At 36.7% G+C, this 13,225-nt stretch overlaps 1 pseudogene; it reads left to right on the forward strand.

The window, feature by feature from the left end:
• Nucleotides 1-667: 667 nt before the first annotated feature.
• LOC122685778 lies at nt 668-11,515 on the forward strand (annotated as a pseudogene).
• Nucleotides 11,516-13,225: the final 1,710 nt, after the last annotated feature.

Consider the following 13,225-nt stretch of genomic DNA (forward strand, 5'->3'; position numbering starts at 1 on the left):
AACAAGCACTGGGCAGGATTCGTCCCATGGGCCATAGTTTGCGAAACCCTGTCCAACCCTCTTACTGAAGACAAACAAGGTAGTTAGGTTGCCCCTATCTCCCTCCAAAATTTCTAGAAAAAAACATTAAAGGGAGTGGGTCATTGTCAGGAGGAAGTCAAAGAACATTAGAGATGAGCCTTGATTCTGTGCTGGAGATTTTACATATTGACTGACAGAAGCTGAAAGGCAGAACTTGGCTTTGAGTGGACTAACTGAGCAGCATATAGTACCCACCAAGACAGGAGATCTGGGTGAGTCCTCATTCCTCTGGGTTGAGGTCTGGAGGTTCTCCACCCTGACAGTAAGTGACGACTATATTTCTCATATTCCAGAAAAAAACTGAAGCCTTGGCCCCAGCAAGGAGCCTAAGAGAAGAGGAAAATACATCCTCTCTAATTGCCATCCACATTTGTTCTCCAGAGCTACTTTCTACCTTTATCTTCCCTGCTCTTTGCAGTATCACTGACCATTAACAAACTGCACTGTCCAGACTTCCTTGTCCTTTGGCTTCTAATTGGTTTTGGACAAAGGGAAATAGGGGCAGAAGATCAGAGGGTGGGAGGACAGAGACATGAGGACACTGCCTTCCACACCCCATTCCTGCTTTGGGGCTGCAGTTCTGGCAATGGCTGCCTCCACCTACAAGCGAAGGCCCTCAGTTGGCCTCCCTCCACTGGACCAGCCTGTGTCCCTGCAAACTCAGACTAGGCGACTCAACATCCTTTGTTAGTTTTCTAGGCCACAACAGTTTGTAAATAGTCCCTCAATCCTTTCAAGGGAACATTGTTTTTGCCGTGGCCCTGACCATTCTATCCTCTCTGGAAAACAAATGCTATTTTAGGCCTCAAATTATGTCTAAAAGTAACTTTTGAATATAATGCCCGACAAAGGGATAGGGGAGGCTGGTGGGCTGCCGTCTACAGGGTCGCACAGAGTTGGACACTACTGAACTGACTTAGCAGCAGCAGCAGCAAAGAAAGAGGATGAGACACATAAGACAAAATGAGTCAGATCAGGAGGAACAACAGAAAACCAAAAGATACAACTGGGAATCCAGATGCTGGCATCGGCAGGTACAGACAATAAAGTAACCATTCTCACTACATTCATGGAGATCTAACCTCAGAAATGCAGGAAGGTGTGATGAGCAAGGAAAATGGTATATATGTGGTAAATTTAAATGAACATTGATTATAGAAAATACAATTAAAAGTGTCTTGTGGGACTTAATATATAGAAAAATAATTAAAATATATAAAATAATAACATATAAATTGGGAAGAAATAATTGAATATTAAAGTGTGCTACAATCTTCATTTTCTGAAAGATAAAGATAATTATCTTTTTTTCAGGTAAAGATAATTATTAATCCTTGATAAATTATTGGTGCATAAATGGAAGCACTTCAAACTTTGGCAGTTAAAAATTTATAACTTCTAAGCTCTTAAATATTTGTGTGTGTGTGTGTAACAACAAAGAAAAAATGAGAATACAGAACAGGCAAAACAATTACTAATCACATAAGAATAATATCAATTTAAAACCAAATATTTTGGTAATTTCATTAAATGTAAACTAACTGCACACTTAGGTTTGAAAGCACTGACTGCTATACCAATTTTTAAAAAATAATAACTAATCCTAGCCCTTTATAATATATACATTTGAAGTTGACATTTACAAATTCTTGAATGTAAAATGATTTTTGAAAACTCAATCAATCAAACAAATTCCTTCCAAAGCTCAAATGCAACTATAGTAATATTAAAGGATGAACCTGGAACCTATCATACAGACTGAAATAAATCAGAGAAAGACAAATACTGTATATTAATGCATATATATGGAATTTAGAAAGATGGTACCGACAGTCCTACATGAAGAGAAGCAAAGGAGACACAGACATAAAGAACAGACTTTTGGACTCAGTGGGAGAAGGCAAGGATGGGATGATTTGAGAGAATAGCACTGAGACATACATAGTACCATATGTAAAATAGATGACCAGTGCGAGTTCAATGTATGAAGGAAAGAAAACAAACCTTAAGGCAAGAAAAATGATTAGGGAGATGGTCTGAACCAATAAAAAATGTTAAATTCACCAAAAATATGTATTAACAAACACCAATACTCTTGACCTAGCAATTCTACACCTAAGAATGTATTCTACAGCTGTACTTCCTCAAGCATGGACCCCAGATTGGCAGTATCAGCATCATCTGGGGGAAATGATAGGATTCAAATCTCCATCAAGACCCTCTGAAACAGAAACTCTATGGTTGGGTCCCAGAATCTGGGTTTTAACAAGGTCACTGAATAGTTCTGAAGTGTGCTAAAGTTTGGGAAGCACAGTTTCACAGAGAAGTGAGATTACATGCATCAGGAAACATGCACTATTATTTTCATAATTGCATAATTTGCTATAGCAAAAAACAAAATGGAAACAATTCAATTCAACAACATGTCTAACAATACTAGAATGAAAAAATAACTTATTGGTTTTAGTTAAATGCAATATTACATAGAAATAAAAATGAGTAAACCACAACCACATGCAAAATGCAGATAAATCTTAAAAATACAGTTAGTGATTTGAGAAAAGTGGGTATGCATATAAACAGAAAAGGGGGAAAAAAAATAGACACAACAAATATACACTGTGCAACCCTGAATACATAAATTCAAGAACAGGCAAAAATAGTCTAAATTGCCTAGGGGGGAATGTGTGGCAGGCAGACTCCTAAGGTAGCCCCCATAAGTCACAGCTCCAGAGATTCCCACTCTTGTGTGATTCCCCACCTCTGGAATTTAGGCTGAACTTGTGACTCTCTATTAACCAAAAGGATACAGCAAAAGCGATGAGATGTACTCAATTATGTATATATGATTATGTTACATAAGACTAATGTCTGTCCTTCTACAGTCTCTCTTTTCCTCTCAGGTTTTGATGAAGCAGGTTGCCATGCTGGGGGCCCCATGCAGCAAGGATTTACAGTTGAATTCTTGCAAGTGTTCCTAGCTGACAGCAATAAGATGAAGCTCTCATTCCTACTGGAAGGACGTGAATTTCGTCACAACCCAAGTAAGCTTGGAAGCAGATCTTTGTGGAGTCAAACTTTCAGATGAGGCCCCCACTTCAGCCAACATCTTGACGGGAGCCTTGCAAAGGACCTGGTTAAGCCACACCTGGAAGTTCTTGACTTCCAGAAACCATGAGATCAAATATGAATGTTGTTTTAAGACACAGAGTCTGTTGTAATATAGTATACGACAACAGGAAACTAATACTGGAGGTGTCCTACCTCCAGCTAGCTAGCCTCAGAGCTTGAGACGGAGATTCTTATTCAAGGATTCATTTATTGGACAAGTGCTGTCAGGAGAAGGGGAACAAAGGAAGCAGGATAAGGCAGGGGAAAGAAGCCTACAAGAACAAGGTCTCAGCTAGAAAGTAGCATCAGTCAGTCCCAAAGTGACATCCCAGAGCATCACACAATTAGAACCCTGAGTTCCAGGATTGCCCTTGGGGAAATACCGCCAGTCAGTCGGTACCGGGGCTGCACAGAGAAGAAACAGTTTCCCAGGTAGCAGTTCCCATTTGGCCCAGGGCAGTTCTCCAAATAAGTGGGCAGCTGTGAATTCTTGCCATGCAAAACTCACAGGATCTGCTAAAGGAAATGTGAGAGGTAGGGTAGAGAACAAACAGCAACCACTACAGACTGTATGATTGGTATGAAATTTAAAGGAAAGTTAGGAAGTAGATAGCATAAATGTCAGCAAAGTTGGGATAGATAATACAAAGATTTTTCTGGGATTCTTGCAATGTTCTGTTTCTTAACCTAGGTGGTAGTGATATGGATATAATTTTTGCACCCATATTATTTATTTTATGCATTCTTCCATATGTCCATTACATTTACAATAAAATAAACTTTTATAAATTCTGATTGGGCACAAATAGAATCTCTAAGCTAAGGAAATTTGGGGGATATCTGAGAATTTCATATACCTCTGATACAGTGTTCTCCTATATTGCATGGTCCTGTGGTACATCTGATACATTTAAAATTTTTTCTACCCCCATTCTTTGCAGGACAAGAATTCCGTAATGTTGTCACAGTAAGTATCAGGGAAACAAAGTAGAGATCGTATCTTATTTCGGAGGATGGAGAACTGGATGTAGAGTGAAGATGCACCAAATATAAACGTTAATTAGAAAACAAAAGATAATGCATGATCATGTAAACTGGTGAACAAGGACAGATGAATTAAATTCATCAAAAAGGTTTTCTGGGGGAAGTGATTCTTTGCATCTTAGCTATTTTAATTCTCTAATAATAAAATGGGAGAAAACACAGAAATAAAAATTAGACAAAATAAAGCTCAAGTTTTCAGCTGAAAGTTCTTCACAAAATAAAATTTAAATCACAAATCCCAGTCTTCATATTAAAAGTGAAAAATATCACACAGGATCCAGAGTAAGCCTCTCAGGTCACTTTAGGTTGAAATTCTTAGTTATTTCCTACTATTCCTCACAGTTTTTTAAATAGTACGATGGAACCCCATGAGACAGATTCTAATGTGATGACCAGCCATAATCCACATAGTCCCTGGAAAATTCTGAGCAGTTACTATCAATTATAGGCAGATAATTATCTCTCAGTGACTTTCATAAACCATGATTTTTCTGCAAACACAGAAAAGGAATTAAAATGGTGAAAGATAATGAATATCTAAGATGATGAATATATGAAAAAGCTTCAACGTATACAGCAAATAATCAAGGAGATATCACGTCCTTATAATTTTTTCAACTGGATCATCAAGTTAGAATGAGTAGATAAAATAGAAAAATATTTTAGATGAGAGAAAAAATAAAGAATATTAGAGGCAGTCAGTTCTCATAGAAAGATTCCAAACTTGGAATCAGAGAGTACATCTTGGAACACTTAAGAGTTGAGTCAGTGTAGACAAGTTACCTCTTACATCTCTTTTATGGAACCACCATCCATCAAATAAGATTATCTGTATAAAAGCATTTTCTGAACTCTTGTAGTCTATGAAAGCCAAAGGCATTTTTGTAGATTTCCTGAATTCACTTTTAGTTTATAATTTGGAAAGAAAACAGATTTTTCTAAACTTGTAAGTCTTATTTCAAACTATTTTAAATAAGAATACTAAACAACAACAAAAAAATTAATTGTGAAGCTAAGTAAAAAATTAAGTTTATGGACAGCACTAGCTTTTCACCCAAAGGCATCAACCACTATACTGAAAGCATGGGGAAAATATTTCTACTTTGGAATGTAGTGAAATTATTCCAAACCACAACCCAGGACAAAATGTTACCGGAAAAGATAACTCTCCCAGGTAAAAATTTTTTTCTTCTCCCCTAACTGGATCATGAATCAGTTTTAGCCTCTGGTGTTCTACTCCATTGAGCCCAGAACATCCAGCAGCTTCCGAAATCTGCCAAACCATCAAGCACAGCAGACAATTCCCTTTAAGCGGATTCAAGTGCCGAAAAGTAGTGGGCTAGAACCTTTCCCCAAATCTGGAGCTCAATGATGTGAAGGGCTCATTTTTCTTAAGAAAAATAATTCAGACTCTATAGTACTTTTGCAGGGTTCAGTTAAGTTATATTTTTAATTTAGGTGCCTTTTATTCTTTTGTTTTATTTCTAGGTGAATAAAGAACATACTGTTGAAATTCTGATGGTGACATTTTTTTTTTTTTTTACTATGTAAAATTTTTTTTTTTTTTTATTAGTTGGAGGCTAATTACTTCACAACATTTCAGTGGGTTTTGTCATACATTGATATGAATCAGCCATAGATTTACACTTATTCCCCATCCCGATCCCCCCTCCCACCTCCCTCTCCACCCGATTCCTCTGGGTCTTCCCAGTGCACCAGGCCCGAGCACTTGTCTCATGCATCCCACCTGGGCTGGTGATCTGTTTCACCCTAGATAATATACATGTTTTGATGCTGTTCTCTCGAAACATCCCACCCTCGCCTTCTCCCACAGAGTCCAAAAGTCTGTTCTGTACATCTGTGTCTCTTTTTCTGTTTTGCATATAGGGTTATCGTTACCATCTTTCTTTTTTTTTTTTTTTTTTTTTTTTTTTTTTTTCGTTACCATCTTTCTAAATTCCATATATATGTGTTAGTATGCTGTAATGTTCTTTATCTTTCTGGCTTACTTCACTCTGTATAATGGGCTCCAGTTTCGTCCATCTCATTAGGACTGATTCAAATGAATTCTTTTTAATGGCTGAGTAATATTCCATGGTGTATATGTACCACAGCTTCCTTATCCATTCATCTGCTGATGGGCATCTAGGTTGCTTCCATGTCCTGGCTATTATAAACAGTGCTGTGATGAACACTGGGGTACACGTGTCTCTTTCAGATCTGGTTTCCTCAGTGTGTATGCCCAGAAGTGGGATTGCTGGGTCATATGGCAGTTCTATTTCCAGTTTTTTAAGAAATCTCCACACTGTTTTCCATAGTGGCTGTACTAGTTTGCATTCCCACCAACAGTGTAAGAGGGTTCCCTTTTCTCCACACCCTCTCCAGCATTTATTGCTTGTAGACTTTTGGATAGCAGCCATCCTGACTGGCGTGTAATGGTACCTCATTGTGGTTTTGATTTGCATTTCTCTAATAATGAGTGATGTTGAGCATCTTTTCATGTGTTCGTTAGCCATCTGTATGTCTTCTTTGGAGAAATGTCTGTTTAGTTCTTTGGCCCATTTTTTGATTGGGTCATTTATTTTTCTGGAATTGAGCTGCAGGAGTTGCTTGTATATTTTTGAGATTAATCCTTTGACACATTTTTGTTCTTCGCTTTCTAAGTTCCCTTCAACTTTATATTTGTAAACCAATTTCTCTGTTTTATTTGAACAAGGTTGCAGGAAATAGAAAAGTAAAAAGGTGATAGTCAAAAGAGTTTAAATGAAGAAAAATGTCAAATTAGATATAGTGCTAGGCAGTAGTTATCAAATACCCAGTGATTATACATCACACTAGTGATACACTACCTATACACATTGTGTGTGCATGTGTGTGTGTGTGTGAGTATATATATACTCATATATACAAAGAGACAGAAGGATAAAGAGAGAACTCAATAGTCATGGAAGGAATAGTGGATTTAGTGGAATTCAAATAATAATATAGAAATATAAATGCAGTATGGTTCTAATAGAATATCATACCATAGAGGAGGGATGGTCATTAGCTGAATGGGAAGTGTAACCCTAAGAGAGATTAGAACTCACTCTATACCCAGCTAAGAAAGAAAAAGAAAATGCTACAGGCCATACATGGAATAATCAACATATTTTGGCTGATATATAGTAATTGCTGTTATCTATTATCACCATTACCTTTTATAGTGGATATCTAACATCAAAAACAAGATAGAACATCTCAAATTTTTATAAAAACTAAATTTAAATTTATGGAGAACATACCACATTGCTTTTATTTTTCTAATATCTTGGCTGACCAGAAACGTTTGTCAGACTCTCATCTTTGAGTTATCATTTTATTTTGGAAACAACCATCATTAACTATATGAGATATAAGGTCTTGAATATAAGAGCTAATCATTGGCTTCCCTAGTGATCCAGTGGTTAAGAATCCACCTGCCAATGCAGGGGACACAATTTCAATCCATGGTCCTGGAAGATCACACATGCCACGGGGCGACTAAGCCCATGTGCCACAACTACTGAGCCCGTATTCTAGAGCCCATGCTCTACAACAAGAGAAGCTGCCATGCATTGTAATAGCTATGTATGGTGACAGAGGGTCACCAAAGTTACCGTAGTGGTCATTTTGTAATGATACAATATCAAACTACTGTGCCACAACCTCAAACTAATATACTATTGTAAGCCAATTACACTTCAATTAAAATATTAAATACATAAATAACCAAATAATTAAAACATTTAATGCATTAAATAAATTTCTGTTTAAATTTATCTTGGAAAGTATAAAAATCAAATGTAAGATGATTCTTATTTCCTGCTGTTTTTCTTTCCTTTTCTTCCAACAAATAATGTCAAATCTCAAAAAAAAAAAAAAAAGAAAAGAGAGAAGCCACCACGATGAGAAGCCTGAGCACGATGACAAAGCAGGCCCCCATCCACCCACAGCCACAGCTAAAGAAAGCTTTCAGGTATCAATGAAGACTTATTGCTGCCAAAAATAAATAAATTATTTTTTAAAGAAAAGAGCTAATTATGCCAGCTGAGATTCAAGAACTGATCTGTGAAATAGTCCTTCTCTTTCAAATACATGGCTGGGCTGAAATGTATCAATAGATTAGAATTTTAGAGGTATAGAGAATTTAGACTTCCCTATGAAAAGATTTATTTTATATTTGTCATATACCATTTTTAATTATCAGTAAGTTTTTAATCAGATAGTTACCTAGCTTAGTATGCTCAAATTTTATTTTATATGTGCCCAGTTTTCTAAAAGGGTAAACTAGGTTAAAACGGTCAACGTCCATGAAAAAGTACTGGGGAAATCTAACAGTGCACTGACATGTGTGAGATACCTATAATCTTCAAGTCAGTTTTGAATGAGATCCACTCAACAGTGCAGTTTCTTTCAACACTAATGATTCAGATAAAGTACTGCGAGTTAAGTCCTTTCAGTCATGTCTGACTCTTTGCTACTCTATGGGCCAGAGCCCTCCAGACTCCTCTATCCATGGGATTCTCCAGGCAAGAATACTGGAGTGGATAGCCATTCTCTTCTTCAGGGGTTCTTCCCAACCCAGGGATCGAACCTGCGTCTCTTACGTCTGCTACATTGGCAGGTGGGTTCTTTACCACTAGCATCATCTGGGAAGCCCAGATAAAGTGGTAGCGATGACTAAATGACTTAATATTCAGGTGCCATTTTGGCAACCAATATTAACTACAACACATGGCAGAGCAAATGAAAATATTTGGTCCTCTTTGAAGAAAATCTTTGTTAAAAAGCCCTGACTTATTCAATAAAATGTTATTTCACCTTTATGCTATGAATGAAAGTACTAATGAAACTTATGAAATTCTCTCCTTCATTATAAAGAAAACCATCATCATAAGAGTTAATATTTACAGAACTTTTACTATGTGCTTGGCAAGGTATAGCATACCTTGCCTGCATTTTACAATGTAATCCTCACAATTGTAATAAGGTAAGTAATACTGTCTCCATCTTATACATGATGAAACTGAAGATCAGAGCAGTTAAGTAGCTTGCCCAAAGCATTCCATATATCTTCATTTTTCGCTTTATATAATTATTTCATTTATTCGACAAATATTTATTGACCACCTAGTAAGTATAAGGCCTAGCATTGCCATGGGTATTTTTAACAGCATTTAAGGAAGTATCTGCCCAAACTAGATAATCTGTTCCTCGGCAGACCACCTGCCTCCACTCCCATTAGCAACTGAAGCATAGGGATATTTATAAATTTTCAAAGAAATGACATTCTCTCTGAAATTTCACTCCCAAATCAAACTGCTAACTATATCAAGAAGTAAATTTTGAGGAACTGTGGGAACCTTGACCTAACAGAAACAAATCCTTCTGACCTGACATTGAGAAGCCACAAGGGCCACAAAGCAACAAAATTACTTTTGTGCAGCATTTACGCTGCATGTCATTTCTTACATCTCACCCCATCTCCTTTCATATGATCTTAAATTTGTTTTTAAGTTAAAAATGTGTTCATATACTCGATTTAGAAGGAAACACATTTGTCACATCTAAATCTACTAAATGCTTATCTAAATCAATGTGAATCATCAACTTACATTCATCATTATTTTATCCAGAAATGTACCTTTCCTCTCACCATACATATAGATGGGAAATAAGACATCTTAAAATGTTCTTAGTGATACGATAAAGACTGAGCACAATTTGGCATTTGCAAATATGCCCAGCAGACAATAAGAGAAAAAACTTATGTCTGAAAGCAACAACTGTATAAATTTATCTCTTTGTTGATTACCAGCAACTGTTGCAGTGACCTTTCTATAACTGCAAATAATCAACCTTCATTTCAAGAGAGTAGCTTTGGTACTTCAGATTTCCCTGATAAGTTGCCATTTATTTGAAATTGCCCTTAAAGTTATTCTTCTGTAAAAACAGTAATAAAGTGAAACTTTCCAGAACGCTCTGTGAGAGGCAGAGGATCGGCGGCTGCCCGAGCTGCACACAGCAGCACGCTCCTTCCCGGTCCCCCACACCGGCATCGGCCTGCTCACCAGAAACCACTTACTATGATGTTTTGGGGATCAAACCCAATGCCACCCAAGAAGAATTGAAAAAGGCTCACAGGAACCTGGCCTTGAAGTACCACCCTGATAAGAATCCAAATGAAGGCGAGAAGTTTAAACAGATTTCTCAAGCTTACGAAGTGCTCTCTGATGCAAAGAAAAGGGAATTATATGGTAAAAGAGGAGAAAAGGCAATTAAAGAAGGTGGAGCAGTCATGAGTTTTGACTCCCACATGGACATCTTTGATATGTTTTTCGGAGGAGGAGGCAGGATGCAGAAAGCGAGGAGAGGTAAAAACCTTGCTCATCAACTTACAGTAATCTTAGAAGATTTATATAATGGTGCAGCAAGAAAACTAGCTCTGCCAAAGAATGTGATTTGTGACAAATGTGAAGGCCGAGGTGGTAAGAGAGGAACAGGAGAATGCTGTCCCAATTATCAAGGTACTGGAATGCAAATAAAAATTCATCAAATAGGACCTGGAATGGTTTAGCAAATTCAGTCCGTCTGCATGGATTGCCAGGACCATGGGGAGCAGATCAGTCCTAAGGATAGATGTAAAAGCTGCAACGAAAGGAATATAGTTTGAGAAAAGAAAGTTACAGACGTTCACATTGACAAATGCATGAAAGATGGCCAGCAGATAACATTCCATGGTGAAAGAGACCAAGAACCAGGACTGGAGCCAGGAGATATTATCATTGCTTTAGACCAGAAGGATCATGCTGTTTTTACTCCAAGAGGAGAAGAACTTTTCATGTGTATGGACATACAGCTGGTTGAGGCACTGTGTGGCTTCCAAAAGGCAATATTTACTCTTGACAACCGAACCAGAGTCATTACTTCTCATCCAGGTCAGATTGTCCTGCAGGGAGATATCAAGTGTTTGCTAAATGAAGGCATGCCAATTTATCATAGGTTATATTAAAAGGGTCACCTAGTCATTGAACTTAAGATAAACTTTCCTGAGAATGGCTTTCTCTCTCCTGATAAATTCTCTTTGCTAGAAAAACTTCTGCCTGAGAGGAAGGAAGTAGAAGAGACTGATGAAATGGACCAAGAAGAATTAATGAACTTCGATCCAGATCAGGAAAGATGGCGCCATTACAATGGAGAAGCCTATGAGGATGATGAACCTCATCCTTGGGGAGGTGTTCAGTGTCAGACCTCTTAGTAGGGCTCGTGAATAACACTCACTGCTGGTGTTTTATTTGCGGTTTGAGTGAAGGACTATAATCATAATATGCTCACTACTTGCTGTTGTTTTGCTTTAATGAAGAATAAACTCAAATATAAAAGCTCTGATTTTGCTCTGCATATATGATGATTTCAGTGTGCAAGGTAAGTTTAATACTTGTAAAAACTACTTTAAAAAATTTCCCCTAGCATTTTTTAGGCCATACTTTGTAATTGATTCCAGCTATGTACATGGAATAGTTTAGACCAAAATGTCATATATATGTATTGACTTCAGTGTATGATCCTTAATTGTTAAGCTATGAAATTAAAACTGCATTTCTGGCAGTCAAAGAGCTTAATTTGTAGAGAAGTGTTGGTCTGTATAGTTGTATTAAGTGGGACTCATTGTGATTCTTCTGCATTTATTCTGTTGCCTCAACTGTTATTGAAGATGGCATGCTGTATAATTTAATTTAGCCTGTGGTGTCAGTGATAGAAATGATACCTTTCTAAAGAAGGGGTTTACCATAACATGCTGCTTCTTGAGGGCTTGCACTTGTAGAACTGCATTCCCTTCTCCTGTGCCATCTTTTATTAATATATATAGCTATTGGTCCTGATTACTTTTGTTTTCCCCCTCCTTTTTGGACCACAGTAAGCCTTAGAGTAGTGACTACTGGAGCAGGGAAACTTAGAGGTTAGAGTGATGAGACCTTTACATGGAGAAGTAATTTGCATGCATGAGATAGGAAGGTGTTTTTGTAGGTATGTTATAGACTTACTTTAAACCATTTAACTTATGCTCCAGAGTAACTGGTAATTTAATGTCAGTAGTATAGCAAATTATGATGAATAGTTTTAACTGTATGTTTAAAGTCATATGTTCACAAGCTTAAATCTGGGTATCAGAATTTAAGCAATTCTTGATATGTATGAATGTCTCTTTAATATACTGATTACAAAGCAAAAAAAATTGGTAATAAAAATAAGTGAAATATTAGCTTAACTGGCAATTAGTATAGAAAGATCAGGTTAAAAATTGTATTTTTGTTGATGAAGTCATCAAGAAAGAGATCTGATGTTGTTAGTGGAATTGTGAATTGGTGCAACATTGACAGAGAGTAACCTGTCAATATTTATCAACAATTTTAATGCACATATACTCTTAGATATAATTACATTTCCAGGAAACTATCGGATATACTCACAACCATGTGCAATGATAAATGATTACAGATTGTACTGGCAATAATGGCTGCTTTGAGGAAAGATAACTGGGTAGAAGGAGAGTTAGGTGATTATGAATTAATTTTCCCTACTTCTTTCTATACTTTTATTTATTTCATGTGTGTTCATTACTTATTTAAAATAAATTAGTTTACATAAATAAGTACATCTATTTTAAAAAAGCAAAAAAAAAAAAGATTACTATACTGACAGTTATTTGGAAGTTTGCCACTAACCAGTAGTCCTTTATTCTCAACACATTCTCACATGTAACCAGTCATAAAAAGGAAGCATCTGGATATATTTTTACACCATTATTTGTTACTACTGCCAACATATGCTATTTAGTAATGCAAACAGCATTACTACTGCTACATTTTTATTATTTTGAAACAGGTCAAAAGTTGTATAATTGTTTATATTTATGGAGTGTCTATTTTGTGCTGAACGGTTATGCTTAGAAGCATATGTAAAATTT

This window comes from Cervus elaphus, chromosome 29, assembly GCF_910594005.1.
Source record: "Cervus elaphus chromosome 29, mCerEla1.1, whole genome shotgun sequence".
NCBI classification, from domain to species: Eukaryota; Metazoa; Chordata; class Mammalia; order Artiodactyla; family Cervidae; genus Cervus; species Cervus elaphus.